The sequence below is a fragment of the Hyla sarda genome, chromosome 7 (genome assembly GCF_029499605.1).
Source record: "Hyla sarda isolate aHylSar1 chromosome 7, aHylSar1.hap1, whole genome shotgun sequence".
Classification (NCBI taxonomy): Eukaryota; Metazoa; Chordata; class Amphibia; order Anura; family Hylidae; genus Hyla; species Hyla sarda.
The window spans coordinates 179,893,111-179,903,585 of NC_079195.1; the positions used below are offsets into that span (position 1 = coordinate 179,893,111).

Consider the following 10,475-nt stretch of genomic DNA (forward strand, 5'->3'; position numbering starts at 1 on the left):
TTACAAAGAACAACTGGTCGCGCAAAAAACAAGCCCTCATACTAGTCTGTGGATGAAAATATAAAAGAGTTATGATTTTTAGAAGGCGAGGAGGAAAAAATGAAAACGTAAAAATTAAATTGTCTGAGTCCTTAAGGCCAAAATGGGCTGAGTCCTTAAGGGGTTAAAGGAAACAATTGAAACAATTTTATTTTTCCACAATTTGGAAAGGGTGCCAATAATTTGTCCAGCCCATTTTTGGAGTTCGGTGTGACATTATGTCCAATTTGCTTTTTTTCCTCCCTTTTTTGGTTTAGTTATAATACACACAAAAGGAATAAACACGTGTATAGCAAAACATGTATTAGTGCAATCCTTTTCTGTGAGAAATACTTCATTTTCTAGAAAAAATTCAGGATTGCCAACATTTACGGCCACGACTGTGTGTGTGTGTATATATGTGTATATATAAAATGCAAAATCATCGGTAGTTGCAGTATCTTGTAATACCTTTTTTTATTAGACTAACAAGATTTTGTAGAGACAAGCTTTCGGGATTCCTCCCTTTATCAAGTCATAAGCATTTCTGAGCTCACAAGGGGAAAACACACGTTCTATCTCACAAAATATGCAGGGGTTAGAACGTGTGTTTTCCCCTTGTGAGCTCAGAAATGCTTATGACTTGATAAAGGGAGGAATCCCGAAAGCTTGTCTCTACAAAATCTTGTTAGTCCAATAAAAAAGGTATTACAAGATACTGCAACTACCGATGATTTTGCATTTTGCTACTCCTAACTACTCTACTGTGTGTGTGTGTTTGTGTGTGTGTGTGTGTGTATATATATACGATTTTGGGCATTATCGGTCTCGGCAATCACCTTGCCGATAATGCCCCGCCCCCCCCCCCCCCCCCCGACCGCCGCACTGCCCCGGCCCCATTGCCTCCCCCATCCCCGGTTTTATAATTACCTGTTCCCGTGGCCCACTCTATTTCTTGCTCCTGCTGCGTCCTGCGTTACGCTGTGCGCAATGACGAGTGACGTCACCATCAGTGCGCACAGTGACAGTTCAGGAGGACGCCACTGGAGCCAGATGTAGAGTGGACCCTGGGAACAGGTAATTATAAAACCGGGGATAGGGGAGGCAATGGGGTCAGGGGGGGGGGGGGGCGGTCGCGGTGCGGCGGGAGCGGTGGCGGTGATAGGACTCAGGACCCCGGACAGGCAGGGGGAGAGAAGCAGGTGGCGGCGGCAGCCTATGGCACCGCAAAAGCCACTGCAGTGCATTGATTTAAAGCTCCCACTTTAAATCAATGATCTGCAGCGGTGTCGCGGGGGGATAAATAGCCGATATCTTATACTGGAATATCGGTATAAGTTATCGGCTATCGGCCCTAACCTCCAACCGATATCGGTCGATCCCTAATATATATATATATATATATATATATATATATATATATATATATATATATATATATAGAAGGAGAGGAAAGCAGCACTCCGAAAGATAAGGTGCGTGGGTGCCTCCTGTTGTAAACCTTGGTAAGAGGTCCAATAAGTGTATATCCAAAAAAGAAGCAGGGGCACTCCCGTTGATTCAGTGCAAAGTGATGTCTTTTATTCACTCCACCGTGAGCTACGTTTCGACAGCCTCTCGCTGTCTTTGTCAAGCAACAAATGGTTATTCACAGTGGGTTTTTATAGTCACGCAGGACCGCCCATCAATAAAGCATGATTGACATGTAAACAAAACGAAATCGTGGTGGTGCACAGTGATCAAGCAAAAGAAACATGTTATACAACAATGTATATACAGGCGTGAGCAATAATCCATCCATGTATTGCAGTAAAATCATTGTTATATGGTGTACAGTGCATTAAAAGTCTCTCTTTAGCAAAAGTGGGCGGAGGATCCGGTCACTCACCCAGCAGATGGCTTCCTGTGCGAGCGGCGGGCATCACGCGCCTTTCCCCGACTTGCGAGGCGAATTCGTGGGAGAGTCGGATGTGACGAGTAACAACAAACCAGCGTGGACGGTCACGTGCGAAGTCTCTGAGGCAACCACTGGCGTCACTCCCTGCGCATGCTCATGCGGCTGTCGGGGAGATCGCACGCCATCTTTAAGAAGGGAAAAGGTTTTGGCAATGATGTGGCAATCTCCTGGTAGGTATTTCTTGCTCGGGGACCGCACAGGGAGTCCCGGGTACCGGAGCACCCCTGTGTAGTCCTGGGTGGGGTTGTCCCTGGTCTGCCGCCATAGGTAGCCAGCCTGGGTCGTCCTAGAGCTACCAGTCACTGGAGAAGTGCCAGAATTGGAGCAAAGACGTGAGGTTGAGAGTGGTTAGGGAGACTGTTGTGATGTCCAGTGGATTGCTGATGTTGCGGATGGGAAAGGCGGGTGCCCCCTGTCTGTTGCCGTGTCTGCCAGTAGGAACGAGGGAAATGAGTGAGAGACCGTAGGCCCACTTCTGTGGATGCAAAAAGAGAGAGGGAAGGTAGTTAGTACAAAAAATGTGCCATGTGGGGGTGACAGAGAAATAATAATGAAAATAAATAGACAAACCAATCCTACACGTTTTAGGGATGACACACAAAAAGATGCTACAACCTGGATTTAGCGCTCGTTGCAAATATCATGAGTTACAATAAATTCAACATTGAGCCCTGATGGTTTCAGAGAGTTCAATTCATATATCCACCATAGTTCCTTCCTTTTGAGTTTGGCTGTTCGATTGCCCCCCCGTTTGAGAATGGGGACATGATCGACTAGAGTGAATTTAAGATCTTTCTCAGTGTGTTTGTGTTCTGCAAAGTGTTTGGGGACTGGTAAATCAAGCTTAACTTTCCTTATCGTGTATCTATGTTGAGTTATCCTTACCTTTGCTTCCAAGGTGGTTTCCCCAACATAGAGGAGATTGCAAGGGCATTGAAGGACGTAGACCACGTAAGGGGTTGTACAGGTCAAGTATTGTTTGATGGCGTACTGTTTGCCAGTACTGGGGTGGGTGAAATGTTTGCCTTTGTCATGTAGGGGCAATTGACACATGTTCTGCAGGGAAAGGAGCCCTGATTGATGCTGGTAAGGTAGCTTTGGCTGCTTGTATGTGCTGTTATGTCAGCTTTGACAAGTTTGTCTTTGATATTCGCAGGGCGTCTGTATGACATAATTGGATAGTTGTTGAACTCTGGAATGTTGTCAGGGAATCACTCACAAGCCACATTTCCATCTTCTTGGACAAAATTCTCCGTTCCTATGTCTACCGTGCACAGTCATACATTCAGGACACAGGTGATTTTCTCAACAAAATCAAAGATCTTTACATCCCCACAGATTCCACACTGGTCACACTTGACATCACCAGCCTGTACACCTCCATCCCGCACGAGGGGGGTGTGCAGGCAGTCAAAACATTCATACACTCTGACTTCACCAATGAGCAAACCAACTTCATCCTTACGCTTTTACAAATTGTTTTGACCAAAAATTATTTCACATTCAACGACACCTTCTACGTGCAATTGGTCGGGACCGCGATGGGCACGAACGTCGCCCCCACCTACGCTAATCTATATGTCACACGCCTTGAGGAAGAGTACGTCTATGTGTCTCCCCACTTCGACCACGTACTGAAGTGGTGGAGATACATATACAACATTTTCCTCATTTGGACCGGCACCGAAACCCAACTCTCCGAATTCCATCATTTTCTCAACTCCACCTCATCCGGTCTACAATTCACACTCACAGCATCCAAATCCCAAATACATTTTCTGGACACCACCATCATCATTAACAACAACCATCTTGAGACCGACATTTACTCTAAACCTACTGACTGCAACTCCATGCTAAGATTTGACAGCCATCACCCCCGCAGCATGGTCCGCTCCCTGCCTCTCAGCCAAATGATCCGGGCAAAAAGGATCATCAGCTCGGAGGAGAAAGCGGACCATGCGCTTGACAACATGGTCGCCAATTTTCTCACAAGAGGTTACCCCAAACACCTTGTCACTGACAGCAAACGCAAAGCCATGTCCCTAGACAGAGACACTCTCCTCAAATCTCAAAACAAACAGCCACAAAACCGACTCTCCTTTGTATCCACCTTTTCGGGCACGTCCCACAAAATATTCAACATAATTAGGAAACACTGGCATCTTCTCCGTGATGGAACTGACAACATTCCAGAATTCAACAACTATCCAATTATGTCATACAGACACCCTGCGAATATCAAAGACAAACTCGTCAAAGCTGACATAACAGCACATACAAGCAGCCAAAGCTACCTTACCAGCATCAATCAGGGCTCCTTTCCCTGCAGAACATGTGTCAATTGCCCCTACATGACAAAAGGCAAACATTTCACCCACCCCAGTACTGGCAAACAGTACGCCATCAAACAATACTTGACCTGTACAACCCCTTACGTGGTCTACGTCCTTCAATGCCCTTGCAATCTCCTCTATGTTGGGGAAACCACCTTGGAAGCAAAGGTAAGGATAACCCAACATAGATACACGATAAGGAAAGGTAAGCTTGATTTACCAGTCCCCAAACACTTTGCAGAACACAAACACATTGAGAAAGATCTTAAATTCATTCTAGACGATCATGTCCCCATTCTCAAAAGGGGGGGGGGGGGGGGGCAATCGAACAGCCAAACTCAAAAGGAAGGAACTATGGTGGATATATGAATTGAACTCTCTGAAACCATCAGGGCTCAATGTTGAATTTATTGTAACTCATGATATTTGCAACGAGTGCTAAATCCAGGTTGTAGCATCTTTTTGTGTGTCATCCTTAAAACGTGTAGGATTGGTTTGTCTATTTATTTTCATTATTATTTCTCTGTCACCCCCACATGGCACATTTTTTGTACTAACTACCTTCCCTCTCTCTTTTTGCATCCACAGAAGTGGGCCTACGGTCTCTCACTCATTTCCCTCGTTCCTACTGGCAGACACGGCAACAGACAGGGGGCACCCGCCTTTTCCATCCGCAACATCAGCAATCCACTGGACATCACAACAGTCTCCCTATCCACTCTCAACCTCACGTCTTCGCTCCAATTCTGGCACTTCTCCAGTGACGGGTAGCTCTAGGACGACCCAGGCTGGCTACCTATGGCGGCTGACCAGGGACAACCCCACCCAGGACTACACAGGGGTGCTCCGGTACCCGGGACTCCCTGTGCGGTCCCCGAGCAAGAAATACCTACCAGGAGATTGCCACATCATTGCCAAAACCTTTTCCCTTCTTAAAGATGGCATGCGATCTCCCCGACAGCCGCATGAGCATGCGCAGGGAGTGACGCCAGTGGTTGCCTCAGAGACTTCGCACGTGACCGTCCACGCTGGTTTGTTGTTACTCGTCACTTCCGGCTCTCCCACGAGTTCGCCTCGCAAGTCGGGGAAAGGCGCGTGATGCCCGCCGCTCGCACAGGAAGCCATCTGCTGGGTGAGTGACCGGATCCTCCGCCCACTTTTGCTAAAGAGAGACTTTTAATGCACTGTACACCATATAACAATGATTTTACTGCAATACATGGATGGATTATTGCTCACGCCTGTATATACATTGTTGTATAACATGTTTCTTTTGCTTGATCACTGTGCACCACCACGATTTCGTTTTGTTTACATGTCAATCATGCTTTATTGAAGGGCGGTCCTGCGTGACTATAAAAACCCACTGTGAATAACCATTTGTTGCTTGTCAAAGACAGCGAGAGGCTGTCGAAACGTAGCTCACGGTGGAGTGAATAAAAGACATCACTTTGCACTGAATCAACGGGAGTGCCCCTGCTTCTTTTTTGGATATATATATCACGCTGGGACCCTGTGCAGCCGGTTCAGCTGCACAGGGTCCCAGCGTGAGAGGGGGCCCGCTGCCCTCTCCAGGTCCGGCCCCAGAGGCGAGCATTAGGCCACATACCACCGCATACTCCCCAACCACAGCAAGTTTGACAGCACCCGGATGGACGCTGCGTTCAACCACCCCTGCAGCCAGTGGCGTCTCTGGGGGGGGGGGGCGGTGTTATGGGGGCCAGAGGGGGCCACGGCCCCCACCACATCATGATTGCCCCCCCCCCCGCCTTGTGCCCCCCCTAGCAGCAGTAGGTCACTAGCAGCTCTCATGGCCACCAGTAAGGGGCCCGAGCCCCCGCTGCACTCAACGCCCCCCGGAGCCATCTACTCCGCCATCCTTTTTTTAAATAAATCTTCAGCCTGCAGCCCTGTCACCACGCAGGGGCCACGCTATGCAGACTGGGAAGAGCAGACAGGAAGCTCCTCCCCCTCTCTCACTCCCCTGTATGCTGGACCTTGTGGAGCAGGCACGCTGTGTGTATACAGGCCCGGACACCACCAGTATGGAAGACTTACCTGCCCAGTGCCCACTGCTGATGCTACCCTTTTAAAGTAAGTAACTTGCTTGGGGGAAGAGGGGGAAAGTTGTAGTTCGGGAGACAGTGGGAGGTAGTTCAGTGTTTCCCAACCAGGGGGCCTCCAGCTGTTGCAAAACTACAACTCCCAGCATTCCTTTGGCTTTATGAGCATACTGGGAGTTGTAGTTTTGAAACAGCTGGAGGCCCCCAGGTTGGGAAACACTGATCTATCTATCAATCTATTATATATCTACTCCTATCTATCTCATATCTATCCATCCATCCATCTATCTATATCCTTCTATTTATGCATCTATCTATCGCTTTCTCATATCTATCTATCTATCCTCATATCTATCTCATATCTATCTATCTATCCTCATATCTATCTATCTATCTAACTCAGATAGATGAGAGATAGATAAATAGATATGAGAGATAGATAGGTAGATGGATGATATATAGATAGATAGATACATAAATATATATATATATATATATATATATATATATATATATATATATATATAGGGGAATATGCAAAGCAGCTCATTACACAACCTTTTCAGGTAGTGTTCCCTTGTATCAGCTTAGCTCCTGTTAAGGAATATAAAAAGCTGAACGGGATATATGCCAAGCCAGACTACTCCCCAAAAGGGAAGTTTTGACCCATCTGCAGACAGCTGTTTCTTTTTTTTTTTTTTTTGATTGAAAGAGCTTTATTTTCCTTTCAGTCATTACATGTCGTACAATAAAATACAGTCACACAAAGCATGATAGTACTATACACAGCAAAGGTTCCCTAAGCTATACATCGCACACCATGCTACTCTAACATTCAGCTCAATCCTGCAATAGAAAGGCACAAGAGATCAAACAAAAACCAAATAATACAATCTGTGATCGGGGTAGGGGTGTGGGTGACTATGTGGGGGTAGGGAGGGGGCGGATCACAGGGCCAAACTGTTGGGCTGTATCTTCAGGGAGACATGGGAGAAGGAGAGGGGTCTTCACTCCTCTTCTTCCTCATCAACGGCCGAGCTGTCCAAGATGGAATAGTCTGTAAGCAGGTTCTTGATGAACCTGCGACAGTCCCGGACGGACATGTTTTCCCTGTTGATCACGAGGCGGTTCCTGGCAAGCCACACTGCGTCCTTAAAACAGTTGATAAGGCGCCAGGCCTCCTGGATGGCCTCCACGTCGTGGGTCCCAGGGAACAGGCCGTAAAGCACCGAATGGTACGATAGGCAGCTCCTGGGCACTGAGTCTCTGAGTTCATGTTCTAGGGCGTCCAACAGACCCTGTGCAAAGGGGCACTGCCAAAACACGTGGAAAGATGTTTCCTCCACGTAGGGGCAACGGGGGCAGTACCGGGTCTTGCACAGGTCGCGGGCATGCATGAATGAACTGAGAGAGAGACCTCCCATGACGGCCATCCACGACAAGTCCTTGTGTCCATTGGTAAGCCGCTTTGAGGCCACATTGTTCCAAACTGTCTCTGCAGTGGCTGCGGGGAGTCCCGGAACCAGCTCCGTCAAGTCCTTAGCTCGGATGAGCTTGTGGATTGTCTTCGGCTTCCATAGGTCAGGTTTCAGTCCTTCCAGCTGGTGCTCCCTCACAAACCGGACAACATCCCCATAGAACCAGGGAGTGTCCCACTTGTCCCAGCCCAGCTGTCTCCAGAGGGGCATGAGAAGCAAGCGAGACATGGACCTGCCTGCTGAGCCAGTCTTTTCAACAAGAGTCCGCTGCACCGTGACACATGCAAAGGAGGCCCTCAGCAGAGCGGAGATGTCGGGTATTCCCTTCCCACCCTTGCGGGGTTCCTTGTACATCACGGTCCTCTTGACTCTGTCCATTTTGCCCCAGACAAAGCCAAACACTGTCCGGGTGATGGCCTTGCAAACGGTGGTATGGGGAGGCGAGGCCAGGCCTGTGCGGTATATTGGAGTACAGGCAAAACTTCACTCCGCAGGACAAGTGCCTTGCCTTCCAGTCTGCAGTACTTTCCTCAGGGAGAGGACACCTCTTCAGGTGTAACGGAGATTCAGGTTGTAATGAGCTGCTTTGCATATTCCCCTACCCAGAATGCCTGCGGAGTGCTAAATGGCCTAACCTGAATCTCCGTTACACCTGAAGAGGTGTCCTCTCCCTGAGGAAAGTACTGACCCCTTTTAAAGCCTCAGGCCTCTCACCACAGCCAAGCTAGATCACCCTGCTCTGTACTGATGAGGGGCAAAAACCCCGAAACAGCTGTCGCTTCTCGGCCTTTTGGCTAAGATCAAGTGTAGTATCTGTTCTTATCAGTTTTCATGCTGGTGGGGATGGGTGCTGCATGGAGGATGCAGGTGTACCAGGGCTTTCCGGGGCTGGTTCTGAGGAATCAGCTCGACGGCTGCCCCGATGTGACCTGTTCCCTCTGGGTCTCGCCATGAGGCTAAGAGGGTCTAGAGCTAGGTACTTTTGTGCCTCGGGGAGTGGTGACCCCCGAGGTGCCGAAACTCACTGGGAGGATGGACTCACTGAGTTGAAGCACGGGCACCATAATCTCTTCACCTTGTGGCACTCACCTCTTGATTCCCGGCCTTCTGGCTAGGATCAGAGAAATTTTTATAGATCCGGCCGGATGTCCGGGCAGTATATCTGCACACATTCACTTATTTATTTCTTTTTTGTGTCACTTTTTGCGTGTTGTGTGTTCACAGGATTTGTCAGGATGCGGTAGCCCTTCTGGGTGTCCCTCCTGGCGGTCTAGGGGAGGTGTGTGTGTGGCCATTAGGTTCTGCACCTCCCTGCAAACACCCCAGGTACTTCTGCTTTGGCAGGGTACCTACCGTAATCGGCTCTGCGGGCAGATACCTTGGCTAACGCTAACGCCAAGGGGGATGCCGGGAGCATTTGTGGTCCCCTAGTAGCTTCGGCGAAAAGGGACATCAAACCTGGAACCTCACAGGTACCTTTTGGTCCGGAGGCGAAGGGTAAGGTTTGTTGGGGGGCCTCTCTCCTATCGGAGAAGGGCCTGCGATAGACCGCATCCTTTGTGCACGTTTTTTTAGTGTAACACGTTTGCACTTTTTCTTGCACTTTGGGTGAATCGAAAGCACGTTCCTCGGCTTTAAAAAAAAAAAAAAAAAAAAAAAAAAAAAAAAGCTGTCTGCAGATGGGTTGAAACTTCCCTTTTGGGGAGTAGTCTGGCTTGGCATATATCCCGTTCAGCTTTTTATATTCCTTTACAGGAGCCAAGCTGATACCAGGGAACACTACCTGAAAAGGTTGTGTAATGAGCTGCTTTGCATGTTCCCCTACCCAGAATGCCTGCGGAGTGCTAAATGGCCTAACCTGAATCTCCGTTACACCTGAAGAGGTGTCCTCTCCCTGAGGAAAGTACTGACCCATATATATATGTATATATAATATATATATATATATATATATATACGCACACACACACACACACACACACATATATATAAACGTATTCTCCGTTGAGATATTGCAGCCGCTGCTGTGTCCAGGCCCAGGAGCCTTAGCACTGTGCTGTGATGTCACTCAATACCACTGACATCACTAGGTGTAAACAACATCTCACCTTTGCTGTGTATGTGACTATGGAGCTGGTTGGTGATGTCGTCTATTATGGCCTTCATAGAAGCAACAGGAGATTGTTGCATCCATCTAGAACCCTTAGAACTACAGTGCTATGATGTCACTCACTTCCACAGGCCTTGCAGAGTGTAAACAACAACAACCCAGCTTTGTTGTGTATGTAACCATAGGGATTGTGATGTCGCCTAGAACCTTCACAGCAGCGACAGCTTTATGAGGAGCATCAGCACTGCTCTGCCTGAGCAGAACCATCACCGCCATAGGTTGTCAAATAACCCGGATTTAACCCACACAAGTAAGTCCAATAGGGTGCAGGCATGTCCTCTATGCTTACAGCTTCCCGTGGGTGTTGGTTTGATACAGTTTGGGGACAGCCAAGGAGGCATCTGCAGGCAACAAAGGTAGGTGTGTGCTTGTGTGTGTGTTTCCTATGCAGATCCTAAGCCCAGTGTCACATGCAAGTAAGAGGAGTAAGAAGGGTTCCTGCCATCAGGTGTT

At 48.2% G+C, this 10,475-nt stretch overlaps 1 pseudogene; it reads left to right on the forward strand.

Moving 5' to 3' along the window:
* The first annotated feature begins 8,626 nt into the window (after window positions 1-8,626).
* LOC130283543 (U2 spliceosomal RNA) lies at window positions 8,627-8,786 on the forward strand (annotated as a pseudogene).
* The last annotated feature ends 1,689 nt before the right edge of the window (window positions 8,787-10,475 follow it).